Source organism: Bolinopsis microptera, chromosome 9, assembly GCF_026151205.1.
Source record: "Bolinopsis microptera isolate Bmic1 chromosome 9, MBARI_Bmic_1.0, whole genome shotgun sequence".
NCBI classification, from domain to species: Eukaryota; Metazoa; Ctenophora; class Tentaculata; order Lobata; family Bolinopsidae; genus Bolinopsis; species Bolinopsis microptera.
In genome coordinates, this window is record NC_087080.1 from 3,448,515 (window position 1) to 3,470,209 (window position 21,695).

At 37.8% G+C, this 21,695-nt stretch overlaps 1 protein-coding gene and 1 long non-coding RNA gene across 14 annotated transcripts in view; one reads left to right on the forward strand and one right to left on the reverse strand.

The window, feature by feature from the left end:
• LOC134820496 (NADPH oxidase 5-like) overlaps positions 1-21,695 on the forward strand; it is a 95,389-nt gene that overhangs the window by 41,049 nt on the left and 32,645 nt on the right. The window lies entirely within an intron of this gene.
• On the reverse strand, positions 9,936-13,345 carry LOC134821239 (uncharacterized). Its single transcript, XR_010160998.1, has 2 exons — positions 13,254-13,345; positions 9,936-10,242 (listed from the first exon to the last, which is right to left on the reverse strand). It is a non-coding gene; the product is annotated as an uncharacterized LOC134821239 (long non-coding RNA).

Here is a 21,695-nt window from a genome sequence, read left to right on the forward strand (position 1 = left end):
TGCCCGCAATGACATGGCATAATTATTCATATGTTTGAATATTTATTTATTATTATCATTACAGACAGTGACACTTATCATTATGAACAGAGCAGTGGCGTAACGAAGGGCCCTGCTGACCCCGCTGTGCAGGGGGGCGCCGTCTTAGGGGGGCGCCAAATCGTCGTTTGAATGTGGGAAAATTTCGAAAACTTAACTAAAGTACTAGCAAAACTGAGCTGCGCGTTTTGCTCTAGATACACACTTTTTTAGAGATTTTACCGGCGTATCCTCTTAAATCGCCTAATCTGTTCAATTTTAGGGAGGGGCACCAAAAGGAGAGGGGGCGCCAACAGTGGGGCGCCTTTTCGGCAGGGGGGCGCCAACAGGCAATGTTACGCCACTGGAACAGAGCCGTTTCGACAGTTATAACTTATAAGCCGCTTATAAATGTACGTGAATATCTGCCCTTAGACCTGCTATACTTGCTATAGAATAGTGAATACTGAATATAAGCGTCCAGAGGGTGATTATAACTAAACAGGTTATTATGTTTAATGTTTATCCTCACTTTTCTATTTAGTTTTGATATATTTTCTAGTAGTTATGTTTTCAGGAGTGCCCACTGGGGTTTTTATTTTAAACTGATAATGATGTAGATAATAAATTAGTCCATTAGAGACAATCCCCTCACGAGGGGCTTTCAATCATGACACCTTGTCTAACTTGATCCATTTAATTAATTACTCAGGTCAACAATGAGCGGTATTCATTTACTTAATAGTGAAATATTAATAATAGCCCAGTTCCTGGGCACAACTGGGAATCGCAGTTAAACCAGGAAATCCTCTATTTTAACATGTTATAATACAGTCCAATAGGCAATAGCTAAACATTGTATTTGTAGCTTTAGAACTAAGTTGAGCATGGCAACTCTGTATGTCCCAACTGGTATTGGTCACATTATGATTAAACTTGGTTATACAGCAATTTACACCTACTACGAAATACTATACAGAGTAGACAACAGCAACGCTGCAATAATTCACTACGAACCCTAAGCACACCGTGAATTAGATCATGAGTCCGCTTCCTTGAAAATCTCAACGAATCCCTCGACAACTTTTCTGTTCGTCTTGCTAGAAAATATAGCTTATCTTATATCTAGCAACAACTTTCTGGATAGGAAAACAGAAATGGCACTGGTTTTTTGAGATATGTTTTTATGAGATTGCCTCCATCTAACGTCGTATCTTGATGTAGCAACTTCAAACTTTGTGCACCACCTTCTAAGCGTTTTAGCGTCTTCCTAGCTCGACTTTCAAAAGAATGTTCATCTTCCCTCATTGCCGGGGAGCTGTTGATGGTGTTTTTCAGGTTTCACAGCTGTGAAAGTGGTACGATATCAACACTTCTAAACAGTCTGCAAGGTGGACGAAGAAAATGATATTTTATCAAAAATTCGCTTCATTATCAATTGATTGCAGCTGGATCGTATAAAAAGATTACAAGATTCTTAGCTTAGATGAAGAATATTATGCGTGAATCAGATATGGTAAAACTACAGTAAAATAGTTTTTGTGGGTTCATAGACCATCTCCAATCAACTTTCTGTTAAATTTGGAGTCTGGTAGTCCGACAAAACTGGGGAACAATTAACTTTTCCACCAGAAATTTTCATTCCAAAATATCCACCGTCGATAACCTACAAATTTATATCAACCTTTCTTCGTCACCATACTAGATTGCGCCGTACAAATTCATCACCTAACTACCTTACTCGGGAATATTATGACTGGGATAAAGTGGTGGGTTTTGGAAAATTCCGCCATATTTTTCCCGGTCATTAATTTTCCCAGTCATAAATTAACCCGCTATAATATTCCCGAGTAAGGTAGTCTATCTATGGGATGTTGACAAGATAACTCCCTTACATAATCTAATGTATATTATATAACAGCATTTTATTTAACTACTGATTGCCCTTCTGACAGTTTAGAAGGATAAAGCAATAAAGAACAATAATAAGACGTACGCGTGATACTGATAAGAAATAAGATATTGACATGTTGGGTAATGTAGGATTATAATAGTACTGTTCAGTATTCCTTTAGTTTCTTCTGCAGTTTTCATCGCCCATTACGTAAAGTTTAGTGTCTGATATTTCATTATTCATTCATTATTTAGCTATGATACATGATTCTGGTAGAAAATGAGCATTTAGTTTCGAATCATCGGCCTTTATCTGGGCGGTTCTTATTCGATACTTCATGTGTGCGCGCGAATTGCATTGAAAAAAACTCTCTGCTCATAATTTGTCAATCGAAATGAGCTATATTTGAAACTCTGAATGACACGAAACGAAACCAAACACATTATTTACTACTCTGATCCTATGCGGCAAAGATATCGTATAACCAAATAATCTACACAATGATAACAGTACGGTCGGGTGCCCATTTCTGAGTTGCCCATTTCTGAGTTGCTCTCCTCAAAAGCTTTCTCTTCTCAAAAGCTTTCTCTTCTCATCAGAGCAAAAAGTTTGAAACAAACACGGGTCTCACACATTTGTGGTTTTTACGCTATGGAACTTACCTATATTTATTTAATTACGTTCGATTTTAAAAATTTGTACCTGTTGACGGTAATCGAGACGACAGGACGGTGAGTACTACAAAGTTCCCGTTAACTTATCTGACTCTGAGATATCTCATATCGCGACATATTCTACAGGCTTCAGCCCAATTAAAAATAGCATTTAAAAAAATGAATCGTGTCGTAAGGGTTTCTTGAAGGAATACAAATGGGTGTTGGCATACACCATACAGTTACACTGAATTACCGGCCACACAAGTCTTATGATTCACATTAGTTTCCGATTTGTCTTAGGTTTGCTATAATTGGCTCGTTCCGTCGAACAAATATCTCCGACATACTCACTTTAAGATAGTTGAGCAGGAATTGTGTCAGCAGTTTCTAGTACGTATCATAATCACTCCTGGTCTAAATCTTCTAGAATTTAAAAGGTCAAAAGAAGAATCTAGAACGAAAGCAGGGTTGCTTGATAGGGATTGCTTTTAGTTTCGGAATAATGTCACGTCATAATTACCGGTGGGGATAAGAGTGAAAGTGGGTTGGACGTGGTCGATGGTACAGCTTATGTCATTTATAAGAGTTGATCTAAAATTAACTAATTCGTGAGAAATCATGCCATGTGATCCAAGTTTAAATATGTCTAAAATAAACTAGACGGTCGAAATTCAAACAGTTTTTGGCAAAAGTTTTAGAAAGTTTACGACGTTCACACCATTTGAAAAAGGCAGTGACATTATCAAGAAATGATAAACAATGTAAAGCAACAGTGAGGCTAGTGACCTTCTCGCTTCCGCCCTTCCAGTTACAACCGATCCTTACTCAGGCACAACGAGCTGTTTTCTCTGCATATGACAACTCTTTATTCATGACATGCAGTTCCAAAACGCAGTTCCAAAACGAAATGAGCCTTGAAATGGCGCCTCGTCAGCGCTAATCTCGTAATGGCTTCTAATAGTAATTAGTTATCCCATGCTCAGGGTGAAACTTATTTATTTTCCATTGGTCAATGCAACACTAATATCCTAATTCCTAACGAGCATTGAAATGAAATAGCAACTCATTATTAGAATACCAATGTTCGGTTAGACGGTATTTTTTGTCGGCGGACGAGTTTTGTTATCTTGATTGGTTGGTTGACCGAACCCTTTGCAATACTGTATACACTATACAGTTGTTTTGAACTAACAAAGGAGACGAGTAGATATATATACTGAAGTGTGTCTGAAGAGGTAAAACTGACTGCAATGTTTTCCTTGGACGCGAATATTTCATCCCAGTGGTATCTTCTACAGTTGAAGCAATACTGCGCACTACGAGGTTGGACTATTTAATTTTCTATACCTTTAATTAATACTTGTAAATACTGGCAACACCCTCTTAATCATAACTGAATCTATGATATATTCTGCTATTCTGTAACTAAGGAATACCTGAATTGGATCACACCCCACAAACCTGATACCAAATTCTGATTCCTAAAATTTGTTCTAGAGAATTGTCCTTGCAAGTGACTAGGTGAGCGGGTGGGCCGCAGCACTCTTGTTGTCGGAACATCTACAGTAACAGCTATCTGTTTGGTCTACTGAGAAACCTTGTGGCAGATCCATGAGCAAACAAACAACTATGATGACGAAGTATCTCGCTGTCCTGTCAGTCAAATAATTTATTGAATTGTCCTCTAGAAGATGTTTCTACCTTTTCCACTGAGACTATTAAACCGCCCCAGATAGGTCCACATGATCTCGTCCTTGATTGTCAGATTTTTAATTAACCACAATACAAGTATATTGAGGTGAGTATATACTAGCACTTAAGCCCTCGTATTGGGGTGATAAGTTTGTGAGCTAGCTATGTTTAACATTAGCTGGCACGATTGCCAGCACGTGATTATACTAACCTGACACCCTTGTAGAATAGATCTGTACCCGGACCTGGACTTGAAGTGTTGACATTCCTAACCAAATCTAGCAAATCCAGGTGTAAGGTACCATGTTAAAGATGTTTCTTTATGTTCCTCTGTTCCCATCTAATTGGACCTGCTGTTTCAGCTGGTTTTCTGTTGGTTTCTGTGCTTTCCAAGCTGTCAGCCGAGACTTTTCTTGATCTGGAGGTTTCTGAGGAACACGACTTCTCCCTAGATTTTTGCACTTCTGCTTCATTACAAGAAGTCATCTTACTATTTTCCCTATCGGACTATTGTTTCTATTTATCTTAATCACTAGTAAACATTCCGTGCCTCACCCGGCGTGACTATTCTCATATGCAAACTATGCTGTAATAGCCTCGGAAAACGTACCAACTATAAGACAAATAGACAACTCCCCGGCCACTGCCTGTCAATATAACCGCTTAATTGATCGATCAGTGAGCGGTTATTGAGCGGTTATTGAGCGGTTAGTGAGAGAAGGAGAAAGTGTACGTGGGTGAATCTGGCAGCGCCCACGTGACACACACAGCGCCCACGTGTCAATACCGCTTAATTGATCGAGTGAGCGGTTATGGAGGGGGAAAGTGTACGGGGGAATCTGGCAAGTTTTTCTAGACTGTGTCATCACATTCATTATGATAGAATTCCTTACCAACTTCTTATATATGATTATAATACTAATTGTTTTTAAAACATTCACAAAATACCACTGTTTAACCACGTGCTTTAAAAGGCCTATTTTGAAACAGTATACAGTAAAACTCCAATTTACCGCGGAGTTTGGGAAAAAGAAACAGCCGCGGTAAATCTGAGTTTTGTTTGTGTACATTATGTACGTTAAGCCCCATTTGGAGAAAGAAATGGCCGCGGTAAATCGGGGGTTTACGGTAAATCGGCCATCGGGGCGCGGTAAATCGGGGCTTTACTTTTACTGTACAGTGCACGAGGTAGTTTTAACTTGTAGCACGTGTAGACTACAAATTAAAGATATATTTAGACTTGGGGCTCATTCTCGGAGCTGAGTATTGAGAAGCTTGTGAAGTTGTATTAATTTATATCTGGACATCAGTACGACGCCTCTAATTTTAATTCTGCAGAATTACACCTTTCTTAAGAACTCAGTAACTGTTAAGAACTGTTGAGGAATGATGAGGACAGTTCTGAACAAGCTGTTAAACACCATAATATATGATACTGCAAAACCAGATAGGGCCGCAAGATTCCTTAAGTCTCAAGTGGGACTAACAGTAAAAATACATGATATAAGCATATATACCGTATGTTTAGGCAGGGTGAATCTTAAGTGTGGTTTTATGGGGTTCTACTTTGTATTAGATTCATCATCATGTTAGATATATGATTCCTTGCTCATTTGTTGGTATCTCATCTCCATTCTCCATCCAAGATATAAGGTATAGCTTGCACGTAAATATGTCTCAATTAACATAGTGTCAATGTGACTATAGAATTATAGACAAATATTGGCAAACACCCAACATCGACTTTACAATTACCAATATTATGGTGCTTATAGTCTAAATTGGCCCGTAAGTTCTAAACCATGTTGATGTCGCCCATGAGGCAATCAAAATAATCAAAGAAGAAAAAACGGAGCAATTTTCGATGATATTGTAGGTTCAAGTTCAACTTAATCTGTAATCACAATAACTCTTATTCAGGTGCCTGGTACAAATATTTTTATTTAAAACTTTAAAAGTGGTGCACGTCATGATTCGTGCGTTACTTTTCCAGGAAAAGTGCATTTAGTTCGTGATGTTTTTTCGTGCGTTTAAGTGCGGTAAAGTGCGTTACGTGCGTCTGCCTTACATGACGAAAAAATTAAAAATCTTTTATGAATCTTAAATATCAGTTATCACATAATTTGAAATAAATTTAAAAATAAATTCTTCATTCCTACATCTTAGACGTAGTTTTACACTTTAGTTCAAACACGTGCAGTTTTCTGGCAATTTAAGAATTTCTCGTGCGTATTAAAGTGCGTGCGGTTTTAAAAGTGCGTTTAGTGCGCACGAACCAACTATGGTGCACGTACCTTTACTTGTTATCTTACTTAATTCTAAGACCATTAGCTTACACCACCCTATGAAAACAATACGTTACCACAACACAGTCTTGTCTTAAAGTTTTACTCGCAAATTGTCCTTGATTAAAGCAAACGTACTTGATTCTAGTAGCCCTTACCTTGAGTGTACGTCGTAATAATATATGCCCAGAAAAACTACAAATAATTATTTATATTCCTAATTCCGTGCTATTCTTCTATGGAAGCTGTAATATTCAAAGACGTAAGTCTCTTTGATTATTACAATTACAATGTTATAATATTGGGTCGTTAACATATTTATTAATTACGTAATTAATATTTTAGCAAATTTTACCAACTTTTCAAAAAGAACTTTCTCGTGTTACGTCCATGATATCCAAGTTGCAAGTATAATCCATAGTGATTATTATTATATTATACTTGATCGAGATCTAAGCTTTGAATATTCGCTTTAAAACATATAGCTTTAAATATATAAGCTTTAAATATTCGATGAGAAAATGAGGCTAACCACCTTTTGAGAGGGTGAAATTTAAGGCTAACAAGTATACTTTTGTGTATATTTTCGAGCGATATACACGAACGCTTCCCGGAATCAGCACAATGAAGAGAACAAGATGCTGTTGGAATTTTAATTATTCATCCTCCACTGGTACCTGTAAAGCTTTTCTCGAGCACGTTGCTTAAGTAGCTTACCTTGTTGAAATTGCATGTTAACTATGGTCGTGGTGCCGGTGGTAAATCAGTAAATCATCCGATCTTATAAACGAAATATATTTTCGTGGCACAAATTTTCGTTTTTTGACCGAAAAACAAAACCGCGAATTTAAATGTCACGCAAAGATGAATGTTTTTTACGTAACCGATTTGAAGAATTTTTATAAACATTAATTCCAACTAATGTTCTAACTTCTGAACATTGCTAAAAATTTCTAACTAAACATCATAATTTGTTAAAATTTTCGTATTCTTAACTATCAACAGTCTAACTTAAACTATCAACAGACAACAGTCGATATAATACTTACTAACAACCTTAGCTTACAGAACATTATTTGAATACTCTTTAATATCGATTGGTGCAATTCTTACCATTACCCGATTCAGATAGTTTTACTTTTATTAAACGAAAGTAAGAATTTCTCTAATTGTTGTAGTAAGTAGTGTCAGAAGGAATTTTTTGACAAATGTAATTCAAGTTATAGGCTGCTTCGCTTTATTTTATGTTTCCTCTTTCATAATTTCATAAGTTACTCTGTTTTTCAATAACCTCCTGCTGCATCTGCTTGTTACTGAACGTTAATTAACCTGCCAGATAACTAATTGTAAACTCGGGATTTTTGGACAACTTTTCTCGAAAGTAGTGCTTAAAAGGACGGAACTAAAAATTGCTGCAAACTTGGTGGTTCGATTTTCAATTGGCCGTTTTTAAACAGCTTGAATGATGTTTTAAGTTTAAAAGAATTCTTTGATCTTTTCGAATACTTTGATCTTTTTTCCTCATTTTCACTACTCGATCAACTGAACAACTTAATTAATTTTTGTAGATCAATATTTAACCACTATTAGAATGAGCATAGTTTATACTATCACGTGACTAAATATAATAAGTTCTCTAGATGGCTTTGCCGGATTAACAAAAAACAAAAACGCTAACCTTCACGCTAACCCTAACCGGAAGTCTCAATCAAGCATCTGATTATCTTAGTGTATGTACTAAGAGCATCAACTTGCGGGTGAACATTTTATGTCTCAAAACCCAACATATTATACATCATTGGAAAGGTCTCATTGAGTAGAGTCGTTTGGTACCAAGTTTTGGGCAAATGGCTGTTCCTAGCGAAAGTTATAGCCCGTCAAAGTTCCAAAAATGACCATTTAAAAAATGGGGCGGGGCATCGTGTTCTTAAATTTTTTGACGAATTTTTTTTACAGCATATTGTTTATCACATTTTTTTACACAAGATTTGCTGTATGCCGTAATTTTTAATCCATTATTACAGTCACAATCAATTTATTTTGTCAACAGAGTTTGAAATATTTGAAGAGACAATTGATATTCCGCGTGGTTCGCGGCGCGCTTCTTTGTCTACAAATTGTTAAATTGCGCGTTACAATTCCGAGTAACGTAGCAGAAGACGTTTCCCTGAATTTTGTTGGGGATTTTTTAGGGGATTTGACACGGATTTCAAATCCCCTAAAAATAGTTTCGAATTGTCCCTGGGAGTGGCCTGAGTGGGTCAAGACGTCGAAAATTAGTTTCTCTGGTTGTTGGGGTCAAGTACTTCCTATCTAACCACCAAATCATGTTCCAAATACCCCGGAACATAAATCTCCTACAGGGGTAAAGATTCTCATTCTTGATTTGACCTGGATTTCAGTAATTTTGGGGTGGGCGAGGCCCCTGGGAGTGGCCTGAGTGAGTCAAGATGTCGAAACTCGGTCTTTCTGATGGTTTGGGACAGGTAATAACTATTAAACATCCTAAACATGTTCCAAATACCCCGGAACATAAAACCCATACAAGGGTAAAGATTCTCATTCTTGATTTGACCTGGATTTCAGTAATTTTGGGGTGGGCGTGGCCCCTGGGAGTGGCCTGAGTGGGTCAAGATGTCGAAACTCGGTTTTTCTAATTGTTAGGGACAAGTACTAATATAACCATTAAACCACCTGAAAATGTTCCAAATACCAGGGAACTCACACAAGTGTGAAATCCCCTACACAAATCAAGGAAACGTGCTCTCCCGAGCAGCGCACGAACAATGCCAGAGTGCATTCTCGGTTTTTGTGTCGAATGTGAATCATACCTTACAAGACATATTTATGTGGATCATAATTAGCGGGGATCGAAATTATGGGGGAACGAAAATATGGGGATTTTTTTCATAAATTCAGTAATTCAGTACGAAATTTCAGAAATTCAGTACGAAAATATGGGGATTTTTTCCAATTTTTTCCAAAAATCCCCGAATTTTGTACCATATAAATATGTCTCGACCTTTATTTTACTCTAAAGACATACTAGAAAATCCGTTGTCACAGGGAGGAAGCTAGAAATCAATTTTTATCGTATCATAAAATTTAAATCACAACCGAAGATACATGCTATTATTTCGTAGAACACTCTAAACTCAACAGTAAATGATCGAAATTTAGCTCCAAATTCTTAACACGTGCACGTGCAAGTCTCCGCCTGCTTTACTATGCACGGGAGTGGTTGTACACACAAACAGAAATCAAATACATTACATATTGTGTAGTACTAGTTATTGACTACTGATAACACATTTATAAATATGGCGAAATATCAAATATTATCAAAAATTTAAAACTTGTAAATTTGTCAAATTCATTAATTAGTCTCAACTGATATATAAAATAAAGTAAAACATCGCAGCAATAAATATAAGATGAAGACATTGACAGCTCTAATAATAGATCAGAAAAAGAAAAACGGCGTTATTTAATAAAAATCGAATCGAATAACTTAAACTACAGGTGCTAGGGCCCTTGTAAACAATCGTAATATCCTGTGAATTAAATCGATTGATTCTAATTGGTGTTCATCACTGATTAGAGGCAACAATAGGATAAGCTAGTCAGCAGTGAATAGCAATGCATCAGTCAGCGAACGCCATCGATCGTAATGTGTCTTGCTCCAAGCTTTTAACACCTGAAATTATATGTTTTGAATAACAATTACACTTAAACAAAATAACGGAACTCAAAAAGCTATTACGTTACAATATCTTAATAAAATTCTGGGTAACTAATTTAATTAAAACCATACCAACATTGAACCTACGTCTTACAATGAGCGCTATAATTTTTAGAACATAACAGCTGATAACCACCTATAAAAATTAGCATGAAGCACGTGATTAAAACCCACGATTAGGGTCGGGCAATCTATCACTATTACTGGTACCACTACCACTACCAGGTATGAGCGTAAGCTGCGTAACAAACTTAAGATGAAACAATTGATCTCTATGTAGCACTCTGCACTATATATGTATACGTATCACTATTTTGCCTAGTATTACTTATAAGATGGTGATAGAAAGTAAGCACTTATTTTCTAAATAAAATGGTATTTACTTTAAATATCAGGATGGCAATTACTAGCCTGGGCTGATCTTCGTGATAATATATACAGTAAAACCCCGACTTACAGTACAGTTTGGGGAAAGATAAATAGTGCGGTAAATCAGAGTTTTCACTTTTTGGTCCCCTTGGCCGTCGGATCACATGGTTTCTCTCCGCACAGAATTGGTTCCCAATTAGTGGTCAACTGGTCATGGACTATGGTTCACAAGTACTCAAGTGAGGGGTACTAAAACTGTGTAGGTTCAATGCTATACAGTACGCTCTTTGACCAATATCAGAAACAAAACATTATTTACCGCCCCTTCTGTCACCAAGGATCGACCGGGACTGCTTTTTTGGCCGGGACTGGAAAGGAGTGCCGGAACCAGGTATACGCCGGGACCGGGATTCAGCCAGATTTGGGACCGGGATCATAGCTAAGAAAACCAGCACTTAACACTTACACTAAAATATGGTATCCGCAACTGATAAAAAGCACAAGCACAGCTTAACCAACAAATTGGCACTTGACTCTGACAGTGTTTTGTTTATTAATTGGTAAATAATTTTGCTTTAAACTTCAGTTTTTCAAAAAATCCGGGATTAAACCGGGATCCCGGTCGAACCTTGTCTATCACTCCCTGTCATCTCTTAGCTCTCTGACACCTTATTGCTTAATACTAAGATCCTAGCTTAACAATACGTAACACACTCATATGGAGTCATTATTCTAGCTCGACGGTACTGTAAAACCACTAATTGGGAACCAATTCTATGAGAGAAATCATGTGATCCGACGGGGACTAAAAAGTGAAAACTTTGATTTACTACATTTCTTACATGTGCATCTCTTATTGCTATAATTCGACGACTTATCTGCTACTTTGTGTCCGGTGCTATACAATTGTGAGTACGTTATGGAAGATGTGTACTTAGACTCTCTAATGTAGTCAAGTAAACATTTCGACCAGCTTTCACTCTTTCAGATGCTTCTAATGATCTTGGTATTTGGGTTGAGGTAATGAAGACAATAAACTTTGATGAAGATAGTGATATCACATTCGAGAAGTTCAAGAAACCAAACAAGGACGTTCTAGTAAAGCACCTTTTTGATGCGTTTTAGGGTATTGTCTAATATCAGCGTATTCTCCACGAATAAAAAGATAGAGGAAATGAAAAGTGAAATCATCAGTGCTCAGAAATCAGCAAAAAATGCAGAGGAAACCCTTCCCCCAGCTCTGTCTCCACTTTCACGGTAGAAAACTTGAAGAAAGTAGTTTGGAATGTTGTAGCTGAAGAAGATCGCAGCAGATTGCAGAAATGTCTTCATTTTTAGTCTCAAGGAGGATACAGGAGAGAAACTTGGCGATCAAATTTGTGATGTGTTTGAACAAATTGCAGAAAAGCCACGCTTCGAAGCTGCTCAAATTGGGAATATGTCTGCTGAAAAACCCAGAGCTGTCAAAGTATCATTTTGAAACTCTAGCACCGTTCATCAGATACTGATCAAAGCTAAAGAACTCAGACTGTCTCAGTGTTTCAAAAGTAAATGACCAAATCAACTATTTGAAGGAGGAAACGAATATAGAGCACTTATTTCTGAAATTCTAAAGGTATATTGTCACTAGTGAGATTGTATAGGGTTGTACACTCCCTCTTTTTCTCTATTGTCACCATAAATTGAGAACGTTTTGAGTTAGGAACTCCAAAATTTCCAGACACATTTGGACTTGTTTTGATAATTGAAGTGCTTTCCTATAACTTCAAGTTCGTTGTTTACAACTAAGCCGAGTTATGACCATTTTAAGATCTGGCACGGATACATGATCCTGGCACTTAATCTCTGATTTCTTCACTCAATCAATGGCACTCAATCATTGATTTCGAATGATTTAGTTTCAAATTATTATTCAATTAAGTAACTTTTGGTGATCAATCCAGTGATCAAAACCAAATTGCCCAATCTTGCCTAAAAACGATGTTTAAATGTTGCATTGAAAATATCCACTTGCTAAAGTCACAATGATAAGAATTGGCTGTTAATAAACTGGTAAGTAGATGAGCATAACAGTGGAGTTCCCACCTACGAGTGGTAAACTGAGAGGTGGCGCGCCTGAGAGGTGGCGCGGTGTATGCAGAGTATGATAATGTCAGCCTTGCGGCGCAGCTGACATTAGCTTTCATTACGTTTGAATTATCGCGTCCGCGGTAAGGCTGACATTATCATACTCTGCATACACCGCGCCACCTCTCAGGCGCGCCACCTCTCAGCCAACACTCGTAAGTGGGAACTCCACTGTAATGAACTTAACAGGCATCAACCATCCTTAATGTTAACTATCAATAAACAAGTGTGTTTGTACAACGCAGTTTTAGGTATTTAATGGGTTTTCATCAGTAATAATTCTTGCTTGAAAATTACAGTCAGTTGGTGGTACTGTTAAATAGTTGTAAAATGGTAATGGTAAATATGACTGTCATTTCTCTCCACAATCGCTTGGTAAGAGGTTATCTTTTATTATAAAGGCTGAGCTAAAGCAGTCATAAGTATACTAAGATAAAAAAGGTCACATCAAGCTTGAACAAAGTACTTACATATTTCAGCCCATAGGATCGGTTGTTAATTATTATATCAGCATACAATAATGTTTGTCCGGAAAGCATCTCGTCCCAAAGGAAATTCTGGTTCAGCTAGAAATAATGATATTTGAAGTTCATATTTTAAATTCAAATATACTTTAATTAGAATAAACAAAATACATCAAGTTAGGTCTGTTTCTACACCAGGAAAATAGATTAATTGAAAAAATTGCTTCAAAACCTTCAAATACCTGCATTTCAAGAAATAATAACGAAACAGGTCTTCGAGTTCGATATTACAGCTCAACTAAGATAATCAAACTAAGTGGGACACACCAGCATTACAAAGCAGCTGTTTTTTGGCAAATGTGATTATAGGCCATTATTGAAGGCAGATATCTAGAGCTTGGAATGCATTTCGGGCATCAAAGAATGTGCACCTGTGTACCAAGGAAATTGCACGATTTGATTGGAAGTACATATATTTTTTCTAACACAGAATACTGCCCGTTATTGTTTATACAAGGCTTGAATGGGTTAATTGTAATTTCGGTATGAAGCATGATTGAAATGATCTGATAAAAGTGTAAAACGTTCAAAGTGTAAAACGTTCAAATCCTGTCCAGAACTAAACGAGTGTAACAAGGGATTTAATTTAGCAACATCCTGATCCACTAAGCTATTCTATACTAGAACAAGTTTCTAGTAGTCTCCAGCACATCGCAGCCAAAACGCAGTAACACTAACTCAGTTATATTAAATACCCTCTCAAGATCATTTAGTAACATCTGCATTACAATGTGCAACAAAACAACTACTATCAAACTAAATATACGGTGTGTGCATTGAGGCTCTCAGCTAATTGCTATGAGCGGCAACAAAAAGAAATTCGACCGAAAAGTATCAGCGCATATTTGATATGAGAATAAAAATGGCGCAACAAAAAATTTGGTTAAATCTCCTTATTGCGATTTCTAACTGCGCGGCGTAGCGCGTACTTTGAAATCCAAATAAAAATTATTTTTGATTCAAATATCGGAAAATAAAATTACGGCATACAGCAAATCTTGTGTAAAAAAATGTGATTAACAATATTCTGTAAAAAAATTTCGTAAAAAAATTTAAGAACACGATGCCCCGCCCCATTTTTTAAATGGTCATTTTTGGAACTTTGACGGGCTATAACTTTCGTTAGGAACAGCCATTTGCCCAAAACTTGGTACCAAACGATTCTACTCAATGAGACCTTTCCAATGATGTATAATATGTTGGGTTTTGAAACATAAAATGTTCACCCGCAAGTTGATGCTCTTAGTACATACACTATCTGATGAAAACCTAACCCTAACCAGAAATTTGACGTACCTCCTTACAATTTACATGGCCCTGTCAAAGTGATCAAAACAGTTTTTCGCCGGTGATTTGTCAGGGAGGCCGTGAATCGGAATTGGCGTCCAAAAATATATCGATTCAGTGCACTGTGCAACTTGGGGGCCCAAAAAATGCCGCGATTATAGTTGTTAATTCGATTAATTGTTTGTTCGACATCCCGAGTTTTACAGTATAACTATATGTACGTTCTTCATTGAAGTAGTCAGTAAAACAAGGACATGATACTATGTGTGGGGACTACGGACCCCATCATAACCCATTTCAAATTTGCCGCCTGGTTACATAGCACTAAAAAAATGTAATAGATTTGTAGTGTTGTAATTAGTTTAAAACAAATATATGATCTGCAGTTGATATACCCCAATCATCGTACCATTCGTGAATGAAAATTCGAATGTATCACTAGTGACTAGTAAGTAGTAACTATCGTACAGCTATTGTACCTACTGATCTAATTTGACTCATAATGATAAATGAGATGAAAGTTGTACATAACAGGAACGAGGAAGTCAAATGTCAATTCGCTTTACTTAATTTAGATCCTGAGATCGTTTGTGTCCTAGTTTTGCAATTTTGTTGCCAAATCCTCAATCCGAATAGTCAATCAGCGTATTCGGATTGACGACTCAATCAAACAAAAAGATATCAATTGAAATGGAAATTTGAGTGGCAGTGATGTAATTAACAGATATGCACATAGGAAATGGTTGATAGACGTGTCGAGATATTTGATCAATCGTTAATTATTGCAATCATAACTGTTCCGGAATATTGGTCGGAACATTTGGCAACTATTATAAACGAATCACTCAGCACATTTGCACATTTGGTCGCTTTTCTATAGTTTTGTTGCTAATTTCTAGATATACGTACTTACTTTTATTGCTGCGGGCGGTCGTTATTCGGTAACTTTTGACGTAATTTGTAGTTATTCGCATTCTTAGTGTTCCACATCATGTTGAGAATCCTAACTGTTGTTAATTTTCAGTAAAACTTCTATGATTGTACGGTTTCAGTAGTACGTGGTATATAACTGATCAGAGAATCTGAGGATACAAAACGCGCTATAAGCTAGCTGCTGATGGTCGTACTCGTGAATGAACGCAATGATTTAGGACATTCTCAGTCACGTGATGCCACACCACCCGACACTCTGATGAAGACACGTGACCTCGTGATGAAGACACGTGACCTCGTGATTGGACAAAACGGTGTGCCTATCTCCACTGCAGAGGAGATACTCCTGTCACATTTCTACAAGGTTGACAAAGATGCAAATCATTGTGAGTCATTTTCATACCCACATATTAATTCTGTGGCCTGCAGGCTGTTGTAGTGTCTGAGTAGCTGAGTTGTAGACACCAGAGAATGTTTGCCACCTCTCCTTTCTTCACTTCTTCTAGAATATTAAACACACATCATGCGTACAATGTTTTTGTAAACACCGAGAAATTTCCGAGCATGACAATAGAAGAAGCCAGGCAAGAAGTCCGTATCATGGCGACGGTCTAATCGCCTCCTCGCACCAAACTGCCACATTAATACTGCATATTTCACCCAATAAGTTGGGTCGGACAATTCCGTCTTCGGGTAGAAAGGAGTTTTTGCGGTGAAGTAGACGTTAGAAGACAGGCTCATTAGAGCTGTTGCTGACAAGGTACTTGTGATAATATCGACACTCTATTAGAAGGTGCAGACACTACCTGGTCGCCAACCTCACCAACTTCTTTCCCCCTCCACGTGCGGTATGCGTGCGCGGCTCTTCACCGCACGTGCAGAATACAAGCACAGTCATTTATACCACGAGCGTGATACGTGCGCGGCGCTTATCGACCCGACCTCATTGCGAACACTATTACGGCTGTGAAAACTCGTTTTATTTTGACTATAACTTGTCTGAGAGATGGCTGGGGTAGTTTGAAAGCAGTTGTGACGGGAAGTGAAGTGTGGTTGAAGAAGGAGCAGATAATTGTGTCGTAGTAAGATATGGAGTTGTCTGAGGGCCTGTGCGTGCTGCTACAACCTGATTAGCTGGAATTCTCTTCGCTGATTGGCCAGCCAGCCTCTACCCCACCTGACTGTGTTTTCTCACTTAACTTTTCCAGTATCGCGTGCTCTAACTACAGTTTGTTTATACACTGTGCATGTTTTCACCTGAGGCGGAGCATCATGACAGCCAAGTTGATACACCTGTTGAGTAACGAGTATTTCAAACTCTATTCCCTCTCCAGATCCTCTTTGTTACCTGGGTTCCTCCCTCCTGGAACTCTACTCAATGGAAAACGTGTTTCTATTTCTAGTAGTGAGTATAATCTAATAATTTCTAAATTTCTCATTTTAAAGAAATTGGCCACGTCCCTCATGGTCCCGTTAACGTACTTTTCCTGAAATTATTCTTGACAGGCTGATATTTGCACTGCGTTTCAAAATGCAATTATTTGACGAGTTAGAAACGTGGTCTGGAGAGGTTCTGGGAAAGGTTTTGGTTTGTTGGGCTTCTCTGCTCGTTACCTACCTTCTGTACTGACTCGTGATATCCAGGTTACTTCAGGAAAGCTTCATGCTAACTACCTGTAAAGTGCGTACAATTACCCGTCACAGCTTTGTTCCTATGAAATATTAACTTATTAAGTTGCACGTGATCCGCTGGATGGCCCACTTCCATTTCAACAGAACTTCAAGGGATATTCCTGGGTTCACCTAGTCAGAGTCTAACCATGCCTTATCCATCTCCTCACTTCGTCCAACCCAATACCGCCTCAAATTTGGCCAGGTTAATACTCTAATAGTTTTTCTCCCGCTAGCGTATCTGTTCAATTTGTGTTAGAACTTGTGTAGTTTTAGAGTGTAGAATAGAATTAATCAGGACTTGATTAAGGTCTAAAACGGAGGGGTCGGATTGTGGACTGCAGCTGATTTCTGGAATACTCCCGGACACTGATTTCTGGAATACTCCCGGACACTGATTTCTGGAATACTCCCGGACACTGATTTCTGGAATACTCCCGGACACTGATTTCTGGAATACTCCCGGAAATTTCTACTGAAGAGATAGTAGATAACACTAATATTTATAAAGGAGTAGTATTCTGACGACTAATGGTTCACTCCAAAAGCTTAGTGCACGAGGTGTCCACTTCCAGCATCATTAACAAAGGTGCTGAACAATCATATTTTGTCAAATTTCTTCTCTTTTGTTTCAAATATTTTAGTGATTTTGGGGGTGGGGTTGGAGGAGTGTGCCACGAGCAGATTAAAACGAGTATAATGTGCGAGATCAGGTTCCTGTTCAGAGAGCGACTGAAAATGGTAACCTTAGTTTTCCTTTACTTTTTCTTATCAGAATTAACTTAACAATCATCGTTAACAAATTTAACTTGTTTCAGTGACATGGAATGAAAATATCAATTAGTTAATTAATTATGATATCGGGTGGTAATTGTAATGTTGCATTTCTGTTTCATGCGCTCACAGGTTGATCTTGAATTTTTAATTCGTTTAAGGACAACGTTGTAAGATATTTTGCCGCTGCATACGTTTCGTGGACCGAAAATAAAAACTTTGTTCTTTACAACCTGTTATTTACTACTTTACTACTAATTAACTATAATGATATGTGACTCAACACTAGACAGGTTCTAAGAGGTATCCCTAATTCCATGCAACAATCTGACTGTCTGAGATTCAATTATTCCTGGGAAAAAATTAAAAGAATAATACTGCAATAATTTTATCGCTCAAAGATGACTATAAGATTATAATTAAGATACAATGACACCAATAGTTTAAGACTACTCCCTTGCTAATTATGCTTTGTTTTAAAATATGCACCCACTCGCCTGCAACTTCGACAGATTGATGAAATCGACAGATTGAAATTAAACTTTGGACGAATCCGGCGGCCAATAAAAAATCCCATTGTTCCCAATTTCACTTTACTTATCTTGTGAATCTCAGGCATGTGTAACGAAATATTTGAGCGTATCATAACTTTATAACAATTTATATGCGTGAAATCGATAATATACGCCTCCCGATTTGACGTAACCGTCATAAAGTTATATCATTCTCAATAAGTTGCACTCTATTTCAACTATATCAACACTTTGCTCCAAACGCTTAGTTTATAGTTACCTAGTTTCCTACTGTACTACTGCACTGATACATTTTAAACTCGTTTATCTCGTTTTCAGACACCGTATACCCCATTTGTATCCTCCCTGGCGGCACCCCCTGGCGGCACCCCTCCCTGGCGGCACCCCTCCCTGGCGGCACCATCATTCCTGTCCTACTCCAATGGAAACCCCAAAATATTTTACCATATACATGTTTCAGTCGCTTCATGATAATCACTTATTGCATTTCTATATCCCGTTGTTTACTTGTCAACAGGTTTATATTTCCATGCTCTGACGAGCAATCACATTTACACTATCTTTATTCTTGGTATATTCGGTGGACCCCTCTTCATTAGTCATTATATTATACAACATTAATATCACTTCATCCATTTTTTATTAATCGTATCTATAAGTTCACTGTCGATATTTTTATTCTTTCTGTCATAAGCAATAAGCATAAACTGACGAAGGCACGCAATCGTTAGTTTAATACCATCAGCGCGGATGATGTTGGCATTCTCTGCTAAATTTGGGGGTTGTGAAATGTGTTTTGAAATCGGAAACTGACAATGTAACTCTCCTTGTAGTAACATTATCATTACGAAGTTAAGCAATGAGCCGTTTGTGCTACTAGACTGTACACTTAACAGTTAACTGATACGACGGTAATCAAACTGGTCTTATATTATTTAGTTTTATCGCCAAGAAATGGCAAAAGACCTGAAAAAAACGACAGCTTTTGGATATTTGACTGGAAATTCTTAATCCTGATAGGAGGAAAGTGAAATTGAAGCATAAGATCAAAGGTTCCCGGTAACAATGGCTTATACATTTTGACGCACCATTTGAACCTGTTTTATGCAACGTCACCTTCAGGGAACAGTTCTTAATAACAGTTAATAATGGTAATCAAATAATTGTCATTTTTGTGTTGAACCTAACATCTGTAACGGCTGTTCGCTCTACTGTAGAAGACCTTGTCCTCTTAAAACCTGTCAGGGAAGTGTTTGCTTCGTCACATACCTACTTCTTACCGGACCATCTGGTCTTTCGTACCTTTTGTGTGTTACTTTTTACGGCCCTGCTCTCATTTTGAAGCGTGTCAACCTTTTTTTGTAATTGTGGGCCACTTATTTTAGTCGAAGTTTTGAGCCACAGTAACTTCAAGACCGAAAGACGATGAAAAAATTACGAAGATTATCAATCGAACCAAGAAACTTTTTGAGATCAACTTTCCGTCGATACAGTGACTTTGGTAGAAACCGTGTCATCGCCAATCCAGAATGCTCCGATTTGTCCTACTTTTCGGATATCATCTCTAACCCCTCTGTTCCGGACATTGTTGTGTCTACTCCAGTATACATAGACCTTTACCGACGGGAAAGCTTCTGTACGTTTCATGTTGGTTTATCGTTTGTTGATGCACATTTAAATAAGCAAACGTTACATTTAAATACCTTAACACGTTAAAACAAACGTTACTGACCCTAATTTAGACTGATCTCTCAGCCCCTGGGCTTTAGCTTCCTTTCATAGTTCTGATATTTCCGAATGTGGAGATACAGCGTAGGTCCTCAAAAATCTGGGGAGTGGAAATTGGAGATTGTGCGAAGTTGTGTTAAGCCAAAAATTACAACAAATGTTGCACAGGTCGGTCATATAATCAGTCGCGCATTTATTTCAATGTACAGTTTATCTCCTATAAGATAAGAAATCATAACTAAAGATAAGCTGAACTGGATGCACACTGTGAAAAGAAAAGTATCATTAACATAAGTGAAGAGGTTCGTATAAATTTGACTGACAATAAAGGCGACCCCTTATCTCGAACGGTTTTTATTCTCCAATTTGCGCGGCTTTTATTTCCCATTTTACAAACGTACCGCCTGTCAAAATTGATGGCGCCCATCGAGATCACACACGAAAACGAGAGCCTTCCCATGGGGTAAAGGGAGATAGTTACTTACTTTAGGTTACTTTAGGTTACTTTAGGTTACTTAAGGTAACTTTAGGTTACTTTAGGTTACTTTCGGTTACTTTAGGTTACTTTAGGTTACTTTAAGTTTAGGTAAAGGGAGATATTCCCCCGCCAACTTCTTCCCTTATTGGTGACTAGTACCCAGGCACCACTGATACTGCAAGTGTGATTTTACAGAGGTTACCACCAACCACCCCCAATGTTGAGCTCCGCCGCACCCCCCACATCGGGTACAAGGCCTTTGCCGGCCGCCAAAACAGCGTAATTTAAGGAGTAAAGAAAAGAGGTTGCAGATCATAACGGTACGTTATTAGTATTGTGAGAATTGAAACAAGACTGGCAGATAGGGATGGAACGGGGTAAAATGTTTAAATCTGAAAGACGTAGACACGCTTTACGAGTTCAAGCAAGCCGTGTAACAAAGTAACAAGTAAAGGACACAATCTCTTGGCTGATATTCCTGAAACCGTCTGTAGACTTAGGGGTTTTTCTCTCAACCGGAACAGTTTGCTCTGTTTGATAAACGTAGTGTGCTACTTTACAGTTTACTCGTACATGTCATAGAACTAGCAAGTTTCAAGTGGAGTGCACGTGAGAAATGCTCATACCTGTAATAGAGATTTCTACGGATTCAGGATAGTTTGATTTACTTTTCAAGTAGAGCAGCTCACAGCTCAACACTTGATCATTCTAAGAAGTTATTGCTACAACTGTTCACAGTTCTATAAGGATTATAGACCGAGACCGAGGTCTATGCTTAGTAGATGCTGCAATTTGAATGTTACACCTTTTTCCAGAAACATCAAACTGTCCAGCGTTTTTCTGCTGCTGAACCCCAGTCACATACACACTGTGACATCGCAACATTCGTAATAGTATACGGCAAAATCTCACCAATTCATCATTCAAAACAGGTCTCCTATATGTTTGTATATATACAAACAATGATATTAAGATTTTATTCTA